Source organism: Palaemon carinicauda, chromosome 43 (genome assembly GCF_036898095.1).
Source record: "Palaemon carinicauda isolate YSFRI2023 chromosome 43, ASM3689809v2, whole genome shotgun sequence".
Classification (NCBI taxonomy): Eukaryota; Metazoa; Arthropoda; class Malacostraca; order Decapoda; family Palaemonidae; genus Palaemon; species Palaemon carinicauda.
The window spans coordinates 16,483,754-16,494,377 of record NC_090767.1 but is presented as its reverse complement, the minus strand read 5'-3'; the positions used below and the strand labels follow the sequence as shown (position 1 = coordinate 16,494,377).

General features: G+C 35.7%; 1 long non-coding RNA gene across 1 annotated transcript; it reads right to left on the bottom strand.

Annotated features, from left to right (window-relative positions):
* Window positions 1–927: 927 nt before the first annotated feature.
* Window positions 928–10,339, bottom strand: LOC137633968 (uncharacterized). The gene is made up of 3 exons (XR_011042387.1): window positions 10,211–10,339; window positions 9,594–9,769; window positions 928–1,837 (listed from the first exon to the last, which is right to left on the bottom strand). It is a non-coding gene; the product is annotated as an uncharacterized lncRNA (long non-coding RNA).
* Between the last annotated feature and the right edge of the window lie 285 nt (window positions 10,340–10,624).

Below are 10,624 nucleotides of genomic sequence, written 5' to 3'. Positions count from 1 at the left end.
TATCGTCATGTGGTTTCAGGATTGGTAAACATTCAAATGTGAGTTTAAAATAGAACCTTTGCTACATCAAAATGTGTTCTGTCTGCTAATAATAAATCTAAAAATGAAATACAATAAAATACAACATACATCAAATGTACGGAGAATGCCAGCGAGCTTTTTAGAACGGCCAATAGAGATCTAGTTGACTTGAAAATTAGCCACAATGGATAACAAACTCTTAATGTACCCATTATAATAGTCACCATTAATATAAATATAATTAAATACAATGGAATTCTGCCAATACAGGCAGAGTATTCTTTACAGGACTGTGATGTCGATATGTATAACCGTGTGTGTAATACCAAGAATGTTGAACCTTTCACGTTGTACTAGAATTAACACAGCTTCTACAAAAAGTGATTTTGAAATACTTGGAACTGAAAAAAATAATGAAGACTGTTTTAAACAAGAACTAAACTGTTTTAAAAAAGGAATACACTGTTTTAAACAATGAATAAACTCTAATAGGGTGTCCTTTTTAACTCGGCAAGTAAAACAATAAGTGAACTTAATCAAAATTGTAAAAGAATATTTGACCCGTCTTAAGACTTTCTTTCCTCATACAAAATATTTTCAAGTGTTTAGCTTCTGGTGTTGTTATATTACTTTTATTTCTTTAATAAATCTGATATTGAATTCTTTATATGTATTTTCATTATTTCAATTATAATATTAGCTGTTTTAATTATTATTATTATTATTATCATTATTCTAATTATTCAACTACTATTTCAATTACTTTAATTTGAAACAAAAATTTATATTACCATTTAAATTATTCCTAAATTATTATTCTAATTATAATAATAATTATTACTATTATTTCAGTTATCATTATTATCATTTTAATTATTTCAAATATCTTTATTTATATTATCATTTTGAATATTTCTATTATTTTAATCATTATTATTATTATTTTGAAAGACAAAATTTGAGAAAAAAACTGCTCAATAGATCAAACGAAAGAATGTATGTATTTCTTCATAACTAATTTAGGAATAACCGTTTGCAATTCACTGACGTCTCAAAGTTAAAACGGAGAGTCCGAGTATAAACAAAAGTGACGATAAAACACTTCTTCCGAGTTTACTTTCTAGAAACGACAAAACGGACGGAATCAAGCGAAACTATTTCTAAGACGCTTTTTCTCTAGAAGGTGAATCGGACCTGAACCTTCTTCTGAGTTGGATGTTAAACCTAATTCAACTATAAATCTACTTTTGAATAAACTTCAACATCTTACCAATGCAAAATATTTTGAATTTCAAATATATACTACAGTACTTAACAGAAAAAAACCATGATTCCTTATATATAAAAATCTGTAAGCTCGCTGACATCTCTGTACATTTCTAAAAATAATAATTTCAACAAACAATATTCATAGAATGTAAATATGAAAGAAGAATCAAATAAATTTTACATAAACCTTTCATACATTTCAGACATTCTCTCATTCAGATCTTCCACAATTCCACGAGACATTCTACCGTATATGTGTGTGTGTATATGTTCACAAGCCCTCTAGAATAAACTCAATTGTTAATTAGCAAAATAGAGTTTTTTCTTACATTTTGCATAATTCAATTCTTTCATTTGGACCTAAAATATACCTATTCTTATTTGAATAAAAAACCCAAGATTTCACTGAAACGAAATCAAGAAAAGGTGTAATTATCGATGCTCTCTTGATTCTTGATAAAATCGTCTATGGATTCGTCTATACACCAGATAAATCTTCGGTGATGTTGTTAAGTCTTCTCCTGTACTTCGTACTAATGTCGATAATCTGAAAAAGAAAATGACTTTAGTCATGTTTTTAAGAATATCTCAAGACAATACAGATAATAGAAGCAATTATACATTACTGAACTTTTGAATAATATCTTCATCATTCATTAAAGTCTAACTGCATCATTCTAAACACTAGGAAGAATCAATCTTGATAGTTATTCACTTTTCTAAAGTTTGCATTGCTTTCGATTTTCGTCTTCATTCACCATCAGGAGATGAACACCGCTGGGCAAATCCTGTCATTTAAATGTGACATTTTCTCACAAACACAACTAATTACTTAGAAAAAATCTATATGTATACATGTGTAACAGAGTATTCCTTTTAATATCAAAGTGTAGACAAAATCTATACGTATACATGTGTAACAGAGTATTCCTTATAATATCAAGGTGTAGACAAAATGTGGAAAGAATAGGCTGTGATAAAAGAGAGGGATCCAATGTAGTAATGTCTAGCCAGTCAAAGGACCCAATAACTCTCTAGCAGTAGTATCCCATAAAGGAAAACATATCAATTTTGTCTCGATCGATTTTAGAATTTGGTAAATACTTGGTCCTCACGTGTCAATTTGCAATCCATATCTTTACAGGAAGGAAAAAAGCAGCCAAAGCAGACTGAGACTCAATTTCAAACTTGCAGAAAATTTCTTAATGAACAGGCTGACATGAGTCTGTCTTCATAGAGTAGATATATAAAGTGATACCTCGGTAGTCGAACAACTCTAAATTTGAACAAATCGGAGTTTGACCCAAAAATTCAAGTAATTTTTGCTGTGGAGTTCGAACAAAAAATCGGAACTCGAACAGGCGAACGCATGGCCGAGTGAGATGAGCGGCCATCTCGGCTACTCTCGCTTGGTCAGGTAGCATCATTTCAAGAGAGAGCGTCAGTCCGACAACACGTGTTGAGAATTTATTGTGATTTAGTGCGTTTTATTGTCTTTTTTTGCCGATAATAATGGGCCCCAAGAAAGTTAGTGATAAGGGGAAGGATAAGAGGAAAACAGTGAGAACAACGATTGAGTTGAAGAAGAAAATTATTGCGAAATACGAGAATGGTGTACAAGTGTCTGATCTAGCCTTACAGTATGGCATGGCGAAGTCGACCATTTCGACCATTTTGAAAAATAAGGAAGTGATAAAGAAAGCTAATGTTGCACAATGAGAGACAGCAATTAGTAAGCAAAGGCCACAAGTAATTGAGGAAATGGAAAAGTTGCTCCTTATATTTATTAAAGAAAAGCAGTTGGCCGGGGAAAGTACAAGTGAAGCTTTCATTTGCAAGAAAGCTCTTCATATTTATGAAGAATTGGTGAAGAAAAGTGCCAGTACTAGTGAAAGTGATTCGTCATTTACTTTTAAAGCAAGCAGGGGCTGGTTCGAGAAATTCCGGAACAGAACTGGTATTCACCGTGTGACTAGGCATGGGGAGGCAGTCAGTTCGGATCAGGCGGCGGCTGAAAAATACGTTGGCGAATTCAACCGATACATTAAGGAACAAAATTTGATCGCACAGCAAGTCTTCAATTGCGATGAGACCGGGTTATTTTGGAAGAAAATGCCGGCCAATACCTACATTACCAAGGACGAGACGAAGATGCCAGGTCACAAGCCAATGAAAGATAGACTGACGTTGCTGCTGTGCGCCAATGCTAGTGGTGATTGCAAGATTAAACCCTTGTTAGTGTACCATTCGGACAACCCCCGGGTCTTCAAAAGAAACAATATCTTGAAAAGTGCACTATCAGTTATGTGGCGTGCTAACACTAAATCTTGGGTCACAAGACAATTCTTTAGTGAGTGGATCAACGAAGCGTTTGCCCCCCAGGTTAAGGCATACCTGACTGAAAAGAACTTGCCATTGAACTGTCTTCTGGTGATGGACAATGCTCCTGCACACCCTCCAGGTCTAGAGGAAGACTTAAAAGAAGAGTACAGTTTTATCAAGATTAAATTCCTGCCCCCCAATACTACTACCATACTCCAGCACATGGACCAACAGGTCATTTCAAACTTTAAAAAACTGTATACCAAGGCCCTTTTCTGAACGTGTTTTGAGGTGACTAGTGATACACAGTTGACCTTAAAGGAATTCTGGAAGGATCACTTCAGCATCCTCAACTGTGTGAACATGATTGACCAAGCTTGGCGTGGTGTGACCTATAGGACATTGAACTCTGCCTGGCGAAAGCTGTGGCCATCAGGTGTAACAGAGAGGGAATTTGAGGGTTTCCAATCAGAGGCTGGTTCAAGCACTGCTACTGTTATTTCTGAGGACACTGTTGTCGTTGATGAAATTGTTGGCATGGGCAGGAGTATGGGGCTTGAGGTCAACAGGGAAGACATTGATGAACCTGTTGATAGCCACTCTACTGAGTTGACTGTTGAAGAATTGTTGCACCTGCAACAACAACAGCAGCAGGATTTGATTGGGGAGCTGGAATCCTCAGAAGATGAGGATGTAAGAGAGGAGGTTCCGAGTTCAGTGATAAATGTCATGTGTTCGAAGTGGGGAGAGTTGCAGGCTTTTGTGGAAAAATATCACCCAGAAACAGCAGTAGCAAACCGGGCAGTGAACATCTTTAATGATAATGTTATGTCTCACTTTAGAAGAATAGTGCAGAAGAGAAAGAAGCAGCTGACATCCCAGCCTGATTCCCTTCCAAAGAAGAGAAACAGAAGAGAAAAAACCCCTGAAGGAGATTTGCCCGACCTTTTACTGCAGAGAGAAAAAACCCCTGAAGGAGAACTACCCAGCCACATCATGGAAGGGGGCACTCCTTCCAAGCAGTAACCTCCCCCTTCCATCCTCTCCACATCCATTCCTGTATGCCATCGAACCGCTGCTCAAAGGTATGTACAGTAAATGGTTTAAAATTGTTTTATAGGATTTTCCGACCAATTTCGTAAACATTTAAATAATTATTGTTGTTTAGGTACACATTTTATTGATATTTTGGGCATTTTGGAATGCGTAGAAACATATGAAAATAAATACAGTACACTACCATTATTTCTCATGGAATAAAAGGTTTCGGTACACGAACAAATCGGTGGTCGAACACTGATCCCGAACGGATTATGGTCGAGTACCGAGGTATTACTGTATTTGATCATCTAGTTTACTTACTTCCTTATTTGATTTCCTCACTGGGGTATTTTTCTCTGTTGGAGCCCTTATAAGGCTTTTAGAATCTTGCTTTTCTGAGGGTTGTAGCTAAGCTGGTAAAAAATTTGAGAGTGAATACCACATCCTTATTTGATCTAAACCTGCCACTCCTGGTCAAGCCTTTTTTCTATAGTTTCCTTGGTCCTTAGACTTGAGATACTTGTTAATTCCAAATGTATCCAACAACATCGTCTCCTCCTACACCTATTGACGCAAAGGGCCTCGGTTAGATTTCACCAGTCGTCTCTATCTTGAGCTTTTAAATCACTACTTCTCTATTCATCACCTCCTTCACACTTCATACTCCTAAGCCATGTAGGCCTGGGTCTTCTAACTCTTCGAGTGCCTTATGGAGACCAGTTACAAGTTTGGTGAACTAATCATGAGAATGAAATTTATGAAATTATAGCAATCGGGGAAGGGACACATAGATAATAGCTCTTCTATCCCTCTCTCAATACAGGTTTCATGAAACCTCAAGGATGTCAACTGATATCTCAATGTAAGAATGTCCATGACTTGTGGGAGAGTCATTCCCTTCAAATGCTAAATCTCTGTTCCTCTTTAATTGAAAATCTGGTCCTCAAGGGGCTGTCATGGTGTCACTAAATACCTCTAAAACCATTCTTGTACAGTAGGGTCCCGAATTAAGCGTGTTCGAATTACACGATTCCCCTTTTCCACGATCGCTATTTTTCAAAAATAAATTTTCTGTATCTGCGAGGCTGTTCAAAGTTCGCGAGTCAAGCACTACAAAATGTATCAAATCTATTGTCTTTTTAAGTATATTGGTAGCCCGAAATACGGTGATTTATAATAAATGTTACAAAACAATATCAACATTACATTTCATTAACATAATTTCATAATGAATAGCCTATTTAAGGATAAAATTCCACATCAACAATGAAATCAACTGTTAACTGTGCGAGTCCAGCTGACAAAATGTAAACAGAAATGTGGTTACGTTCTCGGCAATCTTTATCTTTCTCCAACCTTACGATAATTGTAATGGTAGTGTTAATGATGGTATATTAAAGCATTATTTTTGTTTAGTACAGTATATTTAAAAGCCTTATTTTTCCCTCTGGGCGTTCAAGGTTTTCACGAGTAGACTGGGTTCGTTTATCGGCAGTGAATAGCCTAAACTTCGGTAACGAGTCGTCAATATTTTGTCATATTTTAAACAGTATACATTTGATTTGCAAACATTGGTTTTGTAGAGTAGACGGTAAAATAAAATCTAGAGAGAGAGAGAGAGAGAGAGAGAGAGAGAGAGAGAGAGAGAGAGAGAGAGAGAGAGAGAGAGAGAGAGAGAGAGAGAGAGAGAGAGGAGGATTTTGAGAGAGAGAGAGAGAGAGAGAGAGAGAGAGAGAGAGAGAGAGAGAGAGAGAGAGAGAGAGAGAGAGAGAGAGAGGATGGCAGAAATCCTCTCTCTCTCTCTCTCTCTCTCTCTCTCTCTCTCTCTCTAGATTTTATTTTACCGTCTACTCTACAAAACCAATGTTTGCAAATCAAATGTATACTGTTTAAAATATGACAAAATATTGACGACTCGTTACCGAAGTTTAGGCTATTCACTGCCGATAAACGATAACAAACCCTTTAATGCAAACTAACTGTATCCTTTGATATTCCTCTATATTTATCACGAATTCCTTCTATACCTCCTCAGACACTCTTATTTCAAATATCTAAATTATTCTTATCACAACTAACACCATCTAGTCATTTTCATTCCATTATATCTATTATTCCTCTGGATCTTATTCCCTTTCCTTATTCTGTTTATTCGATGGGATTCGTTTTTCCCTTTACCGTCTTTCAGAATCTATTTTTAGCCACTGGCAACCAAATCCCCCCTTCCCCCGTCTCCTACCGTCTCCCCTGCCAGTCCACCCAGCCTATCTTTTCACTCCCCCCACCTTCATCCTCCCCTGTTCTAGGTCTGTAACCTTCTGCGTCATAATATCTCTCTCTCTCTCTCTCTCTCTCTCTCTCTCTCTCTCTCTCTCTCTCTCTCTCTCTCTCTCTCTCTCTCTCTCTCTCTCTCGTTATACAATACAGTACTTACAAATAGATGAAGAAACCAAAATCGGTTTTCTTGAAGTGTCAATTAAATACAAAACGAAAAAATTATACCGTGTATACATCCATTTCAATCATAGCTTAAAATACGGTAACCGATTTCGTCCGCAAACCACTATTTTTTAGGAAACACCATTCTATTCCAGAAAATTTTTACTCTTTAAATGTCAATTGCGCTATAATAAAACATGTACTTATGTTGTTAAATTTCGGGTGTGTTTTAAAAATCGAGTATTGCTAACTTATTTTTGTTTTACTTTTGGCTGTGATCACATCAGCTGATGTCTAGCTTCCGCGCGAATACAATAACAAAGAATTGTTTACACCATTTCTTAACTTATTCAAACCATCTATACAGTTAATATTACATAAACACCAATGTGTTATAACCTATCATATTTATTGTTTAGTACTTTAAAACCATCTCTCTCTCTCTCTCTCTCTCTCTCTCTCTCTCTCTCTCTCTCTCTCTCTCTCTCTCTCTCACATCGAACGTTATAGCGGTAACCTAATTGTTCGGTGACTTTAAAAATAGGCCTAGTACTTTCTTCTTTTACCTTTTTTTGCATATGGATCCATAATTGAGGTGGGTACAAGTTGACTTATAACTGAAGTTAGGAAAAGTATTTTGGATATGGAAAGGACAATTATCTTTCGTAACAGTTTAGAATTATCGTAAGTTATCACTCTGTCATTAGCGGCAGTTTGCTATTGTGGATTAAACGCATAAGGAAAAAAAATTTCCAGCTTTGCTACGAATTTAGGAATTTATATGGATACGGTAAGTAAAATATTTGTAATAACATAATGTTTACTAAATGTTTGTAATATCATTAGTTATGACTTAGATCATGTGTGTTTAATACATTCGTTTGTTTATTATGATCGAAGATGGAGCGTAAACAAATGGAAGGTTTCCGTTTCAGGCGGCATCATAAAGAAAAACATTTCATAAATGGCATTCATTTCATTTATTTGAAAGTTCTAATAAAAAATAATTAGAACATTGGTAATAACAAATTCAACATATAATCTATACTTGGTAAAATTGCTGTCAATTCAAAAACACAGATGTATAAATGCGTCTGTTTCTTCGTTGTGATCAGAGATAAACGTAAACAAAACATTGGTTGTCGTTTTCTATTGTGCTTTTTAGCGTTTAGGAAACGCATGATATAAAATCGCCTTTATTTTGATAATTCTGGGTTTTCAATCATACAACAAGCTAGTCTATAGAGTGATAGTTTTGCTATTCACCAGTTGTATTATACAATAGATATGACAAACATTAAAATTTGTCTGTATTTTGGGTTGTGTTATAACGGGAAATATATGGTGTTTACACCTATCCTGGTTGTAATTTTAACCATTTTTCAAGTTATTAGAACTTTAAAGTATATTAAATGTTTTATTTATTTACAAACACAATTTGATATTATAAAGAAATATAGTATAGTACAAAGAAAGTATTGGAAATGGGTAGTAAACACATTTGAATAGGCAAATTGCTGGTTGCCATGGCCACAATGGAATTATTTCTGTTAGTTGTGTTTCGAAATTCGCGATTTTCCATTTACACGAGGTCATTAATCGACCAAATTCTCGCATAATTCGGGACCCTACTGTATTCCTTCCCCAGTCAATTGTTCAAACAAAGTTGATGTCTCTTCTACGAATATCTGTACAAACTGGAATTCCTTTTCTTGCAATATATATAATTATTATTTAGATATTCATTGGGAGTTAACCAGTTCAGCCATCCCTATTATGTCATTTTCAAAAACTGAATTTCCACATCACCCATAGACCCTGCTTTGTCTTAGACACCGTCGTCTGCGCTCGTATTCTATGGAGGTATTGAGGTACACCCAAACCATTACCGGATGTCTTATGTTACATATAGCCCTGTGTATTAACTTTCCTTTCAGACATAGATGTCTTACACATTAAATTTAAGACATAAATTCAAGACATAAATAAAAAAATTCTTAACCGTCTTCATCAACTGTATAAGAATCTATATAGTCTCAAGTTGATCTGTTTACCTTTAAATTTGTGTTTTTTTAATCATGATTTACAATAAAAAAAAGTCACAAGAAGGACTAGATTAATACAGCAGGTTTACACAAAAACATATCACACATTTTCGGCTTACTCAGAAAATAACTTCTTTTGTATTTTCCATTTATCTAGAATGAGAAAAGGCAAATTGATTAAAACAGCCGAAGCCAAAAGTGAGCGTTGAGCTGACTCACATGCGAGTGGGTCTTCTCCGGCACCAGTTATAAAGGAATATAGTTTGTATCTATGTTTAAACATCGAAGAAGATGGAGAGCAAAATGAAGGGTAGGAATTGGGAATGAAGATAAAGCAGACAGTTAAAAAGTGACAGAAAGAGAATCTGTCAAAACCATTTAGCAATGCTTACAGTGTACCCTACAAAGTACACAGATGACACTAAGTAGCTACGAAGAGCAAGGATCGTCACTCACCTTCTCCTTAACATTTTCGAAGCAAGAAAGTAGGCGAGAACATGGAGAGATAGATCAAGAAGGCGTCATCTTGTGGTGTCTCGGTCAATCTTAATCCTCCTGGACGGCTGTATCTTAAGTCCGAGCGTATACGGTTCCACCGAAATCATAACGGTGACGGCGCAGTTGTCAAACACCTGCGGGAGACGAAGGTCAATTAGTTCGAAAAAACAAGCGATTAAAAAAATTCTTATTCTGTAATTTCTTTTTAAACTACTAAATTTTATTTTTACAATAATTTACTTACATAAATGTAAACACAGTTTTATTTGTCTTAGATAATAATAATAATAATAATAATAATAATAATAATGATAATAATATGGCAACAAATATAAAAAACATATCTTGTAAAATTTATTCCTCATTCATAAGAGTTGGGTGTTGGGGCCAGGAAAGCCCTTCAGTGCCAAGGTCCCACTGGGAGAAAAAATTGTAAGTAGAGTGATAGTTAAGGTGGAAGAAAGGCAGCAAGAATGGGGGTGAGGTGTAGAGAGAGAGAGAGAGAGAGAGAGAGAGAGAGAGAGAGAGAGAAGGAGAGAGAGAGAGAGAGAGAGAGAGAGAGAGATATGCCTCACCATTGCAACATTCAAAAAGGAACATGTCTGCAGTGTAGATGAGGAAACAGGTCTTGTTCCCGCCACCATCACTGACCACGACGCATTTAAGTCTACACTGACCTTTCGTCTTGCGACACCTAATGGTGACCACCTGTAAGAGAAGAGGGAAAGTGAACGAGTGTTGCCATATCAGGATCTGGAAGAGTCTAAGGTTAATCTTAAAGTTATGACCTGAAATACAATGAGTACGTTTTGCTAAACGAAAATCCTGGAATATCTGTTTTGCTTCAATACCTTTCCTGTTGTACACTGAAATTGAGCTAAAATGTTTTATTCACACTTTTAAATATAAAATATGACAAATTCGTAGATAATTTGTATTTTTCCTAACTATACAAACCTTAGCTATTTACATGGGGTAATTACTTCGGC